The 13,251-nt window shown below is 43.2% G+C and overlaps 1 protein-coding gene across 1 annotated transcript in view; it reads right to left on the bottom strand.

The window, feature by feature from the left end:
- The window catches only part of NPW (neuropeptide W), a 46,485-nt gene extending 33,251 nt beyond the window's left edge, over window positions 1-13,234 (bottom strand). The window contains exon 1 of the transcript XR_012678189.1: window positions 13,110-13,234. The gene's annotated coding sequence lies outside the window, so the exon portion shown is untranslated. The remainder of the gene's footprint in view (window positions 1-13,109) is intronic.
- Window positions 13,235-13,251: the final 17 nt, after the last annotated feature.

Here is a 13,251-nt window from a genome sequence, read left to right on the forward strand (position 1 = left end):
TAAGCAGGACACTCCTCAGTATAACACTGCAACAGTGGCACTGGGGCCCACCAGAGAGTTTTATATAGACTTTTGACCTGCTATGGGGCCACCAGCCCAGACTGGCTAAGCCTAGGGCTGGTTGGAGGACAATAGGGGGGACCCCATGCTGTTTGTGCCCCTGATTTTCCTCCGACCAGCAATAGGCTGGCAGCGTTAGGGTTATTATTTAACACTTTCATTACCCCACACCCACCGTCCAGGGGTGTGGGAAGAGCCCTGGTGCTGTCAGCATGGGGCTAGGGAGGAGGTCCGCATTTTTATCACTGTTTACTACCAGCAGGCCCAGTGGCTGTGTAGCCGATGGACCTGCTGGCATTGCCATTTTAATGCAGGTTTGCATTTTCAACGTCAGTAATCACAGTGACGGTATCTGTGAAATTTACATGCTGGCATTTAGCCTGTTGGCATTTTAATGTCGGTCATATTTCCGTCGGTATTTCTATTGTTGGAAACATGACTCCTACTGGTCCTATGTCTGTATAGTGTGTAATAGAATTGTATTATGATCATATCCAGTGGTCAGGTCATGTTGGAGGTGTAGTGTCCTATGTCTGTATAGAGGGTAATAGAATTGTATTATGATCATGTCCAGTGGTCAGGTCATGTTGGGGGTGTAGTGTTCTATGTCTGTATAGAGTGTAATATAATTGTTGAGGGCAACACAGTGGCCTAGTGGATAGCACTTCTGCCTCACAGCACTGGGGTCATGAGTTTGATTCCCAATCATGGCCTTATCTGTGTGGAGTTTGTATATTCTCCCTGTCTTTGCGTGGGTTTCCTCCCACACTCCAAAAACATACTGGTAGGTTAATTGGCTGCTATCAAAAATTGACCCTAGTCCCTCTCTGTCTGTCTATTTCCCTCTCTGTCTGCGTGTGAGTCTGTGTCTATAGTAGGGGATTTAGACTGTAAGCTCTAATGGGGCAGGGACTGATGTGAATGAGTTCTCTGTACAGCGCTGCGGAATTAGTGGCGCTATATAAATAAATTATGATGATGATGATGATGATGAATTGTATTATGAACATGTCCAGTGGTCAGGTCATGTTGGGGGTGTAGTGTCCTATGTCTGTATAGAGTGTAATAGAATTGTATTATGATCATGTCCAGTGGTCAGGTCATGTTGTAGGTGTAGTGTCCTATGTCTGTATAGAGTGTAGTAGAATTGTATTATGATCATGTCCAGTGGTCAGGTCATGTTGGGGGTGTGGTGTCCTATGTCTGTATAGAGTGTAGTAGAATTGTATTATGATCATGTCCAGTGGTCAGGTCATGTTGGGGGTGTGGTGTCCTATGTCTGTATAGAGTGTAGTAGAATTGTATTATGATCATGTCCAGTGGTCAGGTCATGTTGGAGGTGTAGTGTCCTATGTCTGTATAGAGTGTAATAGAATTGTATTATGATCATGTCCAGTGGTCAGGTCATGTTGGGGGTGTAGTGTCCTATGTCTGTATACAGTGTAATAGAATTGTATTATGATCATGTCCTTAGTCATGTTATGCTAGGGTGTATGGTATCTGTATAGAAGTATTAAAGGTCTAATTCAACATCCTTAGACCAGGTTTTAAATTTTCCAGAAGATCCACCCCAGATTAACTATGATATCTCAAAAACATAATCCAAATATATCCATATTGTATTTTGTGCCTATACTAAATATTCCATTGTCTCACTCATCTAGATGGTGACTGTCCTATAAGTCATGAGTAAAAATGCAGACTACAAGGGACTTGATTCCAGGCCTTGGGAACAATGGTACCATAGTGACAGCTGTTTATCTGATCTCTTCAGTTAGAGAATTTATACCTTATGAATTTTCCTGGAACATGCTCAGGTCAGACTAGAGCCCACGTCCAGTCTGTAGCCAATCCCCTGCATTCTGGGGTACCTAAACCTGCCAGATTATTGGGTTATTTAGCCATAATCCATAAACCTACATCTGTGACCTTTCTCAATGACCTCTACACCACTACACGACATCGGAATCCTTACTACAGTCCTTCCGGCCCAAGCTTCCCCCTTGCATCCAGGAAGTACCTTACAATATATAGTTAGTCCTGCATACTACAGTCTGACATTCGTTTGTGTAGTTTTAATGGAAACAATCATAAGTAATAGATTAACAATTATTATTACATGTCAATCACATCTGTCCGTCCCATTGGAGCTTACAGTCTAAATTATTAGACACACAAGCACATTGTTTTGCATTTTAAGTCAGCAGACAATTAACCTACCAGTATGTTTTTGGAGTGTGGGAGGAAACCGGAGCACCCGGAGGAAACCCACGCAAACACGGGGAGAACATACAAACACCACTCAGATAAGGACATGGTTGGGAATCAAACTCATGACCCCAGCGCTGTGAGACACCTGTGAGAATGCTAATCACTAATACTATCCACCACCCTGCCCTAGTAACCATCATGCATAACTAGAAAATAATCTTTTTGTTAGCAAAAACGAAATAAATGCAATCAACCAACCTTTACAAGCTCAGATCTATGTTTTAATGGCGGTCAGGGGCTGTTAGTCCCTCGCTGGCAGCGTTTGCAAGATGTAAATACACCCATTAGTTCTGCCGGACCTCAGCTAATTTCATGCTAATTGCACTCTGTGACGGCTGATGTGCCAATATTGACATGAATTCCTATTTTACATAACTATTAGTTTTAAGCAGGGTGGACGGGTGATTTTATGGAGTAATTACTTAGCGCAGCCTTTGTCGCTCCAGATTAATTTATCCTCAAGAGTGTTTCCCTGACGCCTCCACTCTGCTACGCTGCACTGCATCACGTAGAGGACAAAGCACATCATTCACAGCAGATCTGGACATATTTTTTATTCTAGATAAATCGACATTTACCCTTTGATATCTGACCTCATTATCTCTTGTTTTTTTCCAGGATAATTGGATTTGTTAAACTTTTTTTAACCTGGAAAAGACCTGCTATATAGAATAATATCGCAGTACCATTGTCTACATTGTGTCTGTGGTCCTGCTGTGGTGAATCTCTCATTGACCCCTAAAACTGTGATAATACAACGCTGCTTTACCAGTTCAATAAGAAGCAGTTGACACTAAATTGTGATGGCTCGAATATATTGTTTGGCCTCATAGTCCATAGAGAACAATGCAACAGCATTATTTTTTGAATGCTGTAACAGATAAGTGACTCTAATATATGTATAAAATCCTGTAGATCAGTGGTCAGGGAACAGGGGTAAATTAACCTAGATGGAGTAAAAATGAAATTCCTGGGGGTAATGCTGCCGATTGACATGCTGTCAGTTGGATTGTAGACTCCTTTAAATGTGAACTTGCTGTTGTACCAGAAGAGCCTCAAGGGTTGGCAGAGGCACTTCTTGAGCTTCGATGCAATAATGAAGCACGTATTGCATTTGAAAACAAAGCAGATCTGTCATATTTTTGGATGTCAACCGCTGCAAAGGCATTCAACATTACACAAGAGGAGGCAGTCACAAAGTTGCTGCCTTTTGCAACAACCTACCTTTGCGAACAAGGATTTTCCACTCTTACGAACATAAAAACAAAGCAGAGAAATCGATTGGACGCTGAAGACTGTATCCAAATTGCTCCGACATCAAAATGCCCCAATATTGATGCTGTCATATCAAAAATGAAGCAACATCATTTCTCCAAAACATGAAGTTTTGAAGTTGAAGCTTTCAAAGAAATTTCGAATAGATTCAATAAAATTTTGAATTCCAACATTTAATAATATATGATTTCCTTCCTTTCAAATCAAGGGGGTAATGTCTGCGTATCTAAATATATTTTGGGGTAAAAGGTAAAAAAGTTCCCTGACCCTTGCTTTAGATAATATGCGTATAAACGATGAGTGTTAACGTCATCATTTATAACCTGCGAGTTCTGATCTTATTACGGTAATTCGGGTTTCATTAAGAAAACTTGTGTTTTATAAGAAGTAACCCATGTCCTATGGTTAATTACTACATATTTTAGAAGTCACCTTGAATATCTGTGACCTGTATAAAAAAAACTATTGTGCATTAAATGTGTTACATTATCCCATATATTATTTTTGTTCCTAAAACAATAATTGTCCGTCACAAAGGTGAGCATATTGCATATATAAAATGCATTGTGCAGGTAAGTAGTACAAGAGGTCATGTCAATAGTTGCTATAATAGTGTACATTGTAAGCTTGTGAGCAGGGTTCTCTTACCTCTCTGTCTGTATGTATTACCCAGTATTGTCTTATCAATGTTTGTTCCCAATTGTAAAGCGCTACGGAATTTGCTGGCGCTATATAAATAAATGTTGATGGTGTTGATAATAGTGGCTATGCTAACTAGTGGGCTAGTTGATATAGATGTAGATACAGTTAATTGTTTAAATAATATTTATTTATAAACAGATATTGTTATTATGTTTTCATACCTCACACCATCTCAGCAATTTGAAATTTTTTCCCGGTGTCCATGGTAATGCAGAAGAGACTTTTTTAAGGAAGGGGTGGCGCTAGTGCTAAAGAAATCATCATCATCATAATTTATTTATATAGCGCCACTAATTCCGCAGCGCTGTACAGAGAACCCATTCACATCAGCCCCTGCCCCATTGGAGCTTACAGTCTAAATTCCACACACACACACACACACACACAGACAGACCGAGAGAGACTAAGGACAATTTGATAGCAGCCAATTAACCTACTAGCTTGTATTTGGAGTGTGGGAGGAAACCGGAGCACCCGGAGGAAACCCATGCAAACACAGGGAGAACATACAAACTCCACACAGATAAGGCCATGATCGGGAATTGAACTCATGACCCCAGCGCTGTGAGGCAGAAGTGCTAACCATTAGGCCACTGTGCTGCCCTAGAAATGCTAGTCTAGAAATGTTGTCACGCCCTTGACAAACAGGCCCACGCGCAACATGACCACGCCCCCTCGCAATGAAGTCACGCCTCCAACATTGATAACACATCACTTACAAATGGTGGAGGCAGTCATTGTATGCCAAGAGAATTAATATTATCAGTTATTTATATTGCGCCTACACAATACACAGCACTTTAGAGTATTTATCATTCATATCAGTACCCGCCCCAGGGGGGTTTACAACGTACATTTCCACACAGACAAGCATGCACCATGTTTTCTTTTTATCAGAAGCCAATTAACCTACCAATATGTCTTTGGAGTGTGGGGGAAACCAGAACAGCGACAGGAAACCCAGTCAAACACGGGAAGAACATACACACTTCACTCAGATAGGGCCCCGATTGGGCCCCAGAGCTGTCAGCCACGTGCTGTTCACTAGGAACAAGTGACTTTTCTGAGGTGCAGTGGGAGGAGACAATGGATTGAACCAATATTGAAATGCAAGTAACTGAATCAGTAGGGACAATATTGATGTCAATAGTTCCAAGTGAATTTATACACATTGTTATCATGAGTTTGACAAGAGAGACCATAAGTCAAACGCACTTAAACGCATATGTCTGTTCCTGAGTCATTCACCTATCTATTAGGGGTTAAGTCTGCTGACATCTTCCAGCCAATAGTATACACAGGGAATTGGTCCATAGCTGACCCATATATTCTTCCCCCAGTGGTGACTAGAGGCTAGATTTACTAAGCTGCGGGTTTGAAAAAGTGGGGATGTTGCCTGTAGCAACCAATCAGATTCTAGCTTTCATTTAGTTAGTACTTTCTACAAAATGACAGCTAGAATCTGATTGGTTGTTATAGGCAACATCCCCACTTTTTCAAACCCGCAGCTTAGTAAATCTAGCCCTAGATCTTTTTTGCACAAATTCCCACCATCCCTGCATTTATGTGTGATGTATTAACCATTTTATTTTTCCCAATACCAGAGGAGGCACAGCTGGCAGGAAAGCTTTTGCAGTCAGCGACTAATTCACACGGTGCTATCGCTGATTGGGCGCAGGTCACTGCCCCCTTCAAAGCACTCTGGCTCTTGGTCTCTCTGTGTGGGGGACCCCTTGACCTGCTTTGTGTGGACACATCATTGTGAGCCCAGATGGGGGGCAGTCACGATGACACAAGATACAACACCGGCCAATCATGAAGGACTATGTCCTGGGACCAATGGTTAGCACCTGTGGCCATACACAGGTTTGGTTTTGCTATCAGTTGTTAGCGGACTCACAATTTGCTTTTGCCGCCACCATCTTTATATTTAATTCAATAAACGGTGACCTATTTTGCCAAATTCAAATGATTGTCAGTGTCTTTATTTGTGCATGGATTACAGTGTTAAGTCTTAAACAGTAAGAGAGGTTTTGTGCAGTGAAGAAGAGACATCAACAGTGTGCAGTCCATTACCTCAGCCAACAAAATGGCTGCCGCTACTCTGTGCAGGAAACGGGTACATCGAGTACAAACTGGTCCAAAGGCATCCATTTGATATACAGACACAAAAACCACATCAAACATTTTAATCAGCTTGCTTAAGCTGCGGCAGGGAAGGCGCTGACAGTTTACAGTCAGAAACTTCCGGAGCACCATCACTATGCTCCATTACTTCATCGCCATCATACATTTAGCGTATACGCAAGTAATCCCATGATGCCCCCTGACTCATTACATTTTCATGGATTTTTTCAGTAATAGACTCATTTTCCTGTTAGTACCACTTTAGACATGACAGGATTGCCAGACTTCTCTATGACACTACAGCGGAATAATTATCCGAGTAAAAGATATGTCAGGTTTTAGCTGAATGTCTCATGTCAGAGTGAATGCAGTCACTCTGTAACGCTCTCTTGGGGTTAACTTGTATGAAGAAGATTAAAATAAAACAAAATGAAGGTTCTTTATCTAGGAGAGGTATGACGCTGGCATTTTACAGTGGTTTCTCTAATCCAGATTATTTTATTAAGGGAGCAGCAAAAGTTTATGCACAACGCAGACACTGGAGCAGTTCCCCAAGCATAATACTATTGTTATTGCAGAACAAAACAATAATGCACCCATACATTGCAAATATTTCTTGGTACAGCAAAGCATGTGTGGCCATGATACTCCCTGGAAACTGGTAGACATTAGTGTAACTCTGATGCCTCCTGTAGACAGTATACGGCACTCCTAAGGGGTACATTTATCAAGCTGCAGGTTTGAAAAAGTGGAGATGTTGCCTATAGCAACCAATCAGATTCTAGCTGTCATTTTGTAGAATGTACTAAATAAATGATAACTAGAATCTTATTGGTTGCTATAGGCAACATCTCCACTTTTTCAAACCCGCAGCTTGATGAATTTACACCCTAGACTCAGAATCCAAGACGGCATCTCAGAGTGCAAGTCATCATCATTTATTTATACAGCATCACCAATTCCGCAGCGCTGTACAGAGAATATTTTAATATTGTAATCAGCCAATTAATCTACCAGTATGGTTTTGGAGTGTGGGAGGAAACCAGAGCACCCGGAGAAAACCCATGCAAACACGGGGAGAACATACAAACTCTACACAGATAAGGCCATGGTAACGAACACATGACCCCAATGCTGTGAGGCAGAAGTGCTAACCGCTGAGCCACCTTGTTGACCACAAGTCAACCAAATCCTTCACTTTGTCGAGAGGCCCAGACGCTACCCGATCTGATTTGGCTATGATTAGGTCATGAGCAGGTAAGGTTACAGGTCAGCAGTTATACTGATTTAAGAGGTAGTTTTAAGAAGTTCTGCAGAGTTTTACGCAATTGTAGAGATTAGGAGTAGTTTCGGGTTTTTTTGGTGGGGGAAAGCAGCAACAGTAAATGATCTAAAGAGAAGATGGCATAATTATCTTATCTCATTACCTCTAGACCAGGCCTGGCCAACCTGTGGCTAACTTTTTTGAAACTACAAGCCCCAGCATGCTTTGTCCCAAGAGAGCCATCTGATATCTGGCAGGGCATGCTGGGATTTGTAGTTTCATAACACCTGGAGAGCCACAGGTTGGCCAGGCCTGCTCTAGACTGTAAGCTCTTAGGGCCCTCTCAACCCTCTGTCTCACATCTGTTACTGCTTTGACAAACTCAAACATACTTCTTCATCTTTATCTGCGATTTGTTTTTTTGTATGGCTTGTTATAACGACTGCCCGGAGATGTAGAGTTTTGTGGCGCTTTACAAATAAATGATGATGATGGTTAAAATAAAGTATAAAATATATGACTAAATGCCTTTAATATGAAGTTTTAAAATAAGTGCTTTCATATTTTGGCATTTTGTTACACTTTAAGTATGGAAAACATATTTATATTATATATATTATTTTATAACATGCTTTGATAAAAAAAAATCACAAACTCTGCTCTGATTGAACAATTACCTAGTGACACACTGAACATAAGGCGCCACCTTGTGGTAACAACAGAAGAGGTTATTTTCATTTGCGATCATGGAGGCATTTAGATTTCTGTCTTACAATCTGTTTGCCCGCTATTTAGTTACTCCACCCTAATAACTGCACCTGTACAGGAAGAGCGTGGATTCATCTACAGTGCAACAAATGAATGAGTTAATATTAAATTAATAAACAATAGTAAATTAATAACAACGCATGTATCACTTTAATTATTCAAAGGATAAATCCAAATTTGTGAACTTTTAGGGATTAATTCAACAAAATAGATTTTAATGAGAGTGCGCATAATGGTTTAACTTCCATGCAGAACACTACAACAGGTAGGTAAAATAGTGCATTAATGTTTGCTTTATGTAATGCCAGTTTTAAAGAAAGAAATGCAAGTTACCAAATCAACACCTTCTACACTTGTGAAACAGTTGGATGCAGGACTCTTTTTTTTTTTAGTAAACAATTTTAATTGGGCTTCACAAAAGGAAATGCAAGACAACAGACAAAAATCAAGGCGCCAGGCATACATATCAACACAAAACACTTGGAAGAGTATTGAAGAGCAAATACACAGAAGTGTCATACTCCAACTGATACAAACACAATTACGCATGGTCATTGCTGCAATGGGGGAAAGAGAATGAAGCAGGACAAGACATACTTGCCAACATTGGCAAGGACTCCTCCGTGAGATCAGGTTGAGGTGGGCGCGTTGGGAGCGGGGCCTGATGGGTCACGTCATTTGGCCCTGCCCCAAAACATCAATCACGGTTTCTGGCCAATTACAGCAGAGGGCGGGCCATGATGACATGAGATTCACGTCCTAAGCCCCCCCCCCCCCCCTGCCACTTAAGTGGAAATTAGGAATCGGGCAACTATGGAAAACAAAGTGTGGAGAAATAGGGGAAAGAGGGGGCATAGGGGAAGTCACTGTGCATTAAGGAATATAGAGGTATAAAGGTGCGATATGAGAAAGATACTGACTCATATGGGGGGACATAGAGATCAGTGCACCAGGGGCGGAGGAGAGCCATGATACTTGGTCTAGGGACTCCAAACACAAGTGAAGGGTGTAAGAGTGTGGCACAATATGTTCGTAATATATTCCATATGATAAACTTGCCAGATGCGATTAATAACGGAGGGAAGGGGTGGGGGCTTTGCATTTTTCCAAAAGTAAGTAAGACTTCTCACTGCACTGAGGATGTGCGTAATAAGTTTTTGGGTGCGGTTAGGAACATCTGGCAGGGGACGGGGTAGTAAAGAGTAGGACAGAGAGGCAGGAACAGAAACTTGAGTGATTTTAGAGATGGGGCAGTGTATAGAGTCCCAGAAGGGAAGCAGTTTTGGGGAGTGCCACCAGATGGGGGACACTTGACCACACAAGCGCCATCATAACGGGGAGACGCTTGGATAGATCGCATGTATTCTATGGGGGACCAGATACCATCTAAAAATATATGTTCCAAGCGTTTTCCCTCATTTTTACACAGATTGAGGTTTTAGCTATATGAAGGCGAGTTATGCCCCAGTCTTCCGGGGTGAGCGTTTCCCCCATATCCTCCTCCTACTTGAGTTCATGTGGTTCCTTGGGGGGGGGGGGTGCACTAATGCTGTAAGATAAGGGGACAGAAAGTGGATATGTGGCCTCTAGAGGAAGAGTGTAGGGAGCAGATGGATACTAATGGGGAAGTCTGGTGACTGTCAGTCCCCGAACGCCGAGAAGTGTTATAAAAATTGCGGAGTTGTAGGTATTGAAAGAAGCAGGACGAGGGGATACGGTATTGTGTTTGTAGGTCAGAAAATGTAAGAATCAGTTGAAAAGGAGCCATGGCTTTAAGAAATGTAATGTCGCAACTCATCCAAAATGAAAATTGGTATAGTTGAGTGCCATGGGGGAAGGATGGGTTGTTCCAGAGAGGAGTCATTAGGAGCCAGTCATATTACACCTCTCTATATGACCAGCTTGTGAGCGAACAAGCTAAGGGGAGGTTGGGGTGCGTGAGAGGGGGCCGGTGTTGAGGTTTGAGCCACAGAAGTGAGGCTGGCGAATAGATGTTGGAGACGGCAGTTTCAATGTCAACCCAAACCCTGTAGCAGGGAGGCGAGTGAAGTAGGACACACTGGGTGAGATGGGTGGCTCGGTAATATTTAAGAAACTGCGGGACTCCAGGCCCTCCTTCGTGCGTAGGCTTATGAAGGATATTCATTCGAACTCTCAGCTTTCTTGCCGACGAAACAAATGTAGTGGCCGATTGTTGAAGGAGTTTATAAGAACTTGCAGGTGGTGGGGGGTTGGAATAGGTACAGAAGGTGTGGGAGGATCTTCATTTTGAGAGAATTTATGCAACCGGTCCAAGAGATAGTGAGTTTAAACCATTTGATGAAGTCATCTTTAATGGTCGCCAAGAGAGGTGGAAAATTTGCAGCATATAATTGGTCATAGGTGCGAGTCAAATAGACCCCTAAGTATTTCAATTAAGTAGATTGTCAGCGAAAGGCAAAGCTGGATTTTAGGTTTTGCAATTGAGCCAGAGGGACTTTAAGAACCAAGACTTCGGAAGTAGAGGAATTTAGAGGGATTGATGTTATAATTTGAGAGGTCGCCAAAAAGGGTAAGATCGTCAATTAAGTTGGGAAGGGATATAAGTGGGTTAGTGAGTGTCCAAAGGATGTCATCCACATACAATGAGAGTTTATGTTCACAGGAAGCGAAGCGGATTCCTGATATATCGGAGTTGAGCCTGATTTTACGGGCGAGTGGCTCAATCATGAGGGCAAATACGGATGCAGGACTTTTATGGGCTCTATTGCACCCTTCCTGTTTGCCATATGTCACATTCTTTTATGCATAGTATACCCATAACACCAGGCGCGGGCTGGCAAGTTTAAGCCCGGGGGGCCCACAGGCGGCCGCATCACGTGACACGCGATGCGGCCTCGTAATTGATGACGCGGCTGCATCGCGTGTCATGTGATGCGGCCGCCTGTGCGCTGACGCGCCCGCATCGCATGTCATGTGGTGCGGCCGCATCGCGCGTGATGTGATGCGGCCGCCTGTGCGCTGACGCGGCCGCATCGCACGTCATGTGGTGCGGCCGCATCGCGCGTGATGTGATGCGGCCTCCTGTGCGCTGACGCAGCCGCATCGCGTGTCATGTGATGCGGCCGCCTGTGCGCTGACGCGGCCTCATCGCACGTCATGTGGTGCGGCCGAAGGTAATAAATAGGAAATATTGCATCGGAGGGGGGGGGGCCCTAACAGCGGTGAGTGGGGGGCCCTAACAGTGACTGAGTGGCCAGGGGGGCCGCTGCCCCCTGGCCCAGCCCGCCCCGGCATAACACACACAAATATGAATCCTGCCTAAAAACATAATCTACATATGACATTGCATAGCAAATTTAAGGGCTCTCCATCACTTCATGTTCACAAGTAGCGCTGTACCTTCCCACTCCTTCTCAGCATCTTTTGGACAAGATGTCTTGATTTGGGGTGAGGGAATCTCAGGCAAACGATTCCCTATGTTTGGCTACTCGCATATCATAAATAGGTCTAATTAATGTCACACGCCGCTCGACTGCGTCTGCCACCCGGTAACCTGAGCATCGATTCATTCCTCATTCCCTGCTTTCTTCCCCAGCTGTCAGGTCGGCAAACGCCTCTGCACATGAGCGGGTGATCATCTCACCTGTTCTGCTCATCCATTGGTTGCCTCTCATTTATAAGACTCCTCCCAGCACCTCTTAGTACCTGCTCCACTCGTTAGTGGTAACTACCGCAGACTATCGCTTATTGGCTTCACTTACTTAGTGGTAACTCCTGTAGACCATCTCTCCTTTCTCTCTATAGACTATCATTGAGCATCGCTCAGTACTCCCACTCATTAGTGTCTAACTAGTGCCTATCTTCTTCTCTACTCGGTTCTCTATCACTGCTCACTGGGAACTCCCCTAGAAGGCCGCGACCTGCAGGGTGGAAGCTGCAAATCCCAAATTTCCTTGCGGGAACCTGTGGTGAAAACCTTCCACTTTGTTAGACTCAGCGCCTCTGGGTGAAGTACCGCCTGTCCCAGGCAGAACAGAAGGATCCCACTCATCCTAGTGAATCCTGACAATTAATATCATGTGGTACCAATGAATATGCATTGCCACAATTTGCAGTGATGCATATTTAAGCACCGCTGAAATTGACCATCCTGGTAGCGGAATGCAAAGCTTTTCAAAGCTTGATTCACTGCAAAACTTTGCAGTCTCCATATTATTATATGGGGACTGTGTTAAGAAACATTAGGTGGTATATGGGAAATCTTTGATTTCTCCTACCAAAAAGGCTTCATAGATTTTGCAATTGGAGTTTTATGTAGAAAACTTCTGTTTTAATGGTTGATCACACACACTTTAGTACATAGGCACCACTGTGTCTTCCGCTTTGTTCATACATAGGGTGTTTAGAAACAAAATACCCAGAATGTTCTACAAATCAGAAAAATAAAAAATTGCTGCCGCTCTGTGACATCATACCCACAGACATGATCTCCAGTCACTGTGAGGAGCTCTGCTAAATAGTATAATGAGGAGGAAGATGTAATATAGTATGTGAGACATGGTGCTCCAAATTATTACACCTAACATTAAATAGGCTCTCCCCCCCCCCCCAGCCATTGCTTGGAGAAGCTTATTTAACAAATATTGTAAGGATACAGCACAGTACTTGTTCTGTTATCGCCACCTCAGGTCAGGGGATAAGACTCAGCCATGTTACTGCTACACATAGGAAAGTGTACGAGGTGAGCGAGTGGAGACCTCCAGCGTACAGAGAGTACTGTGAGGAGCGGACACTCTAGCCCG

Source organism: Mixophyes fleayi, chromosome 7 (assembly GCF_038048845.1).
Source record: "Mixophyes fleayi isolate aMixFle1 chromosome 7, aMixFle1.hap1, whole genome shotgun sequence".
In the NCBI taxonomy this organism is placed as follows: domain Eukaryota; kingdom Metazoa; phylum Chordata; class Amphibia; order Anura; family Limnodynastidae; genus Mixophyes; species Mixophyes fleayi.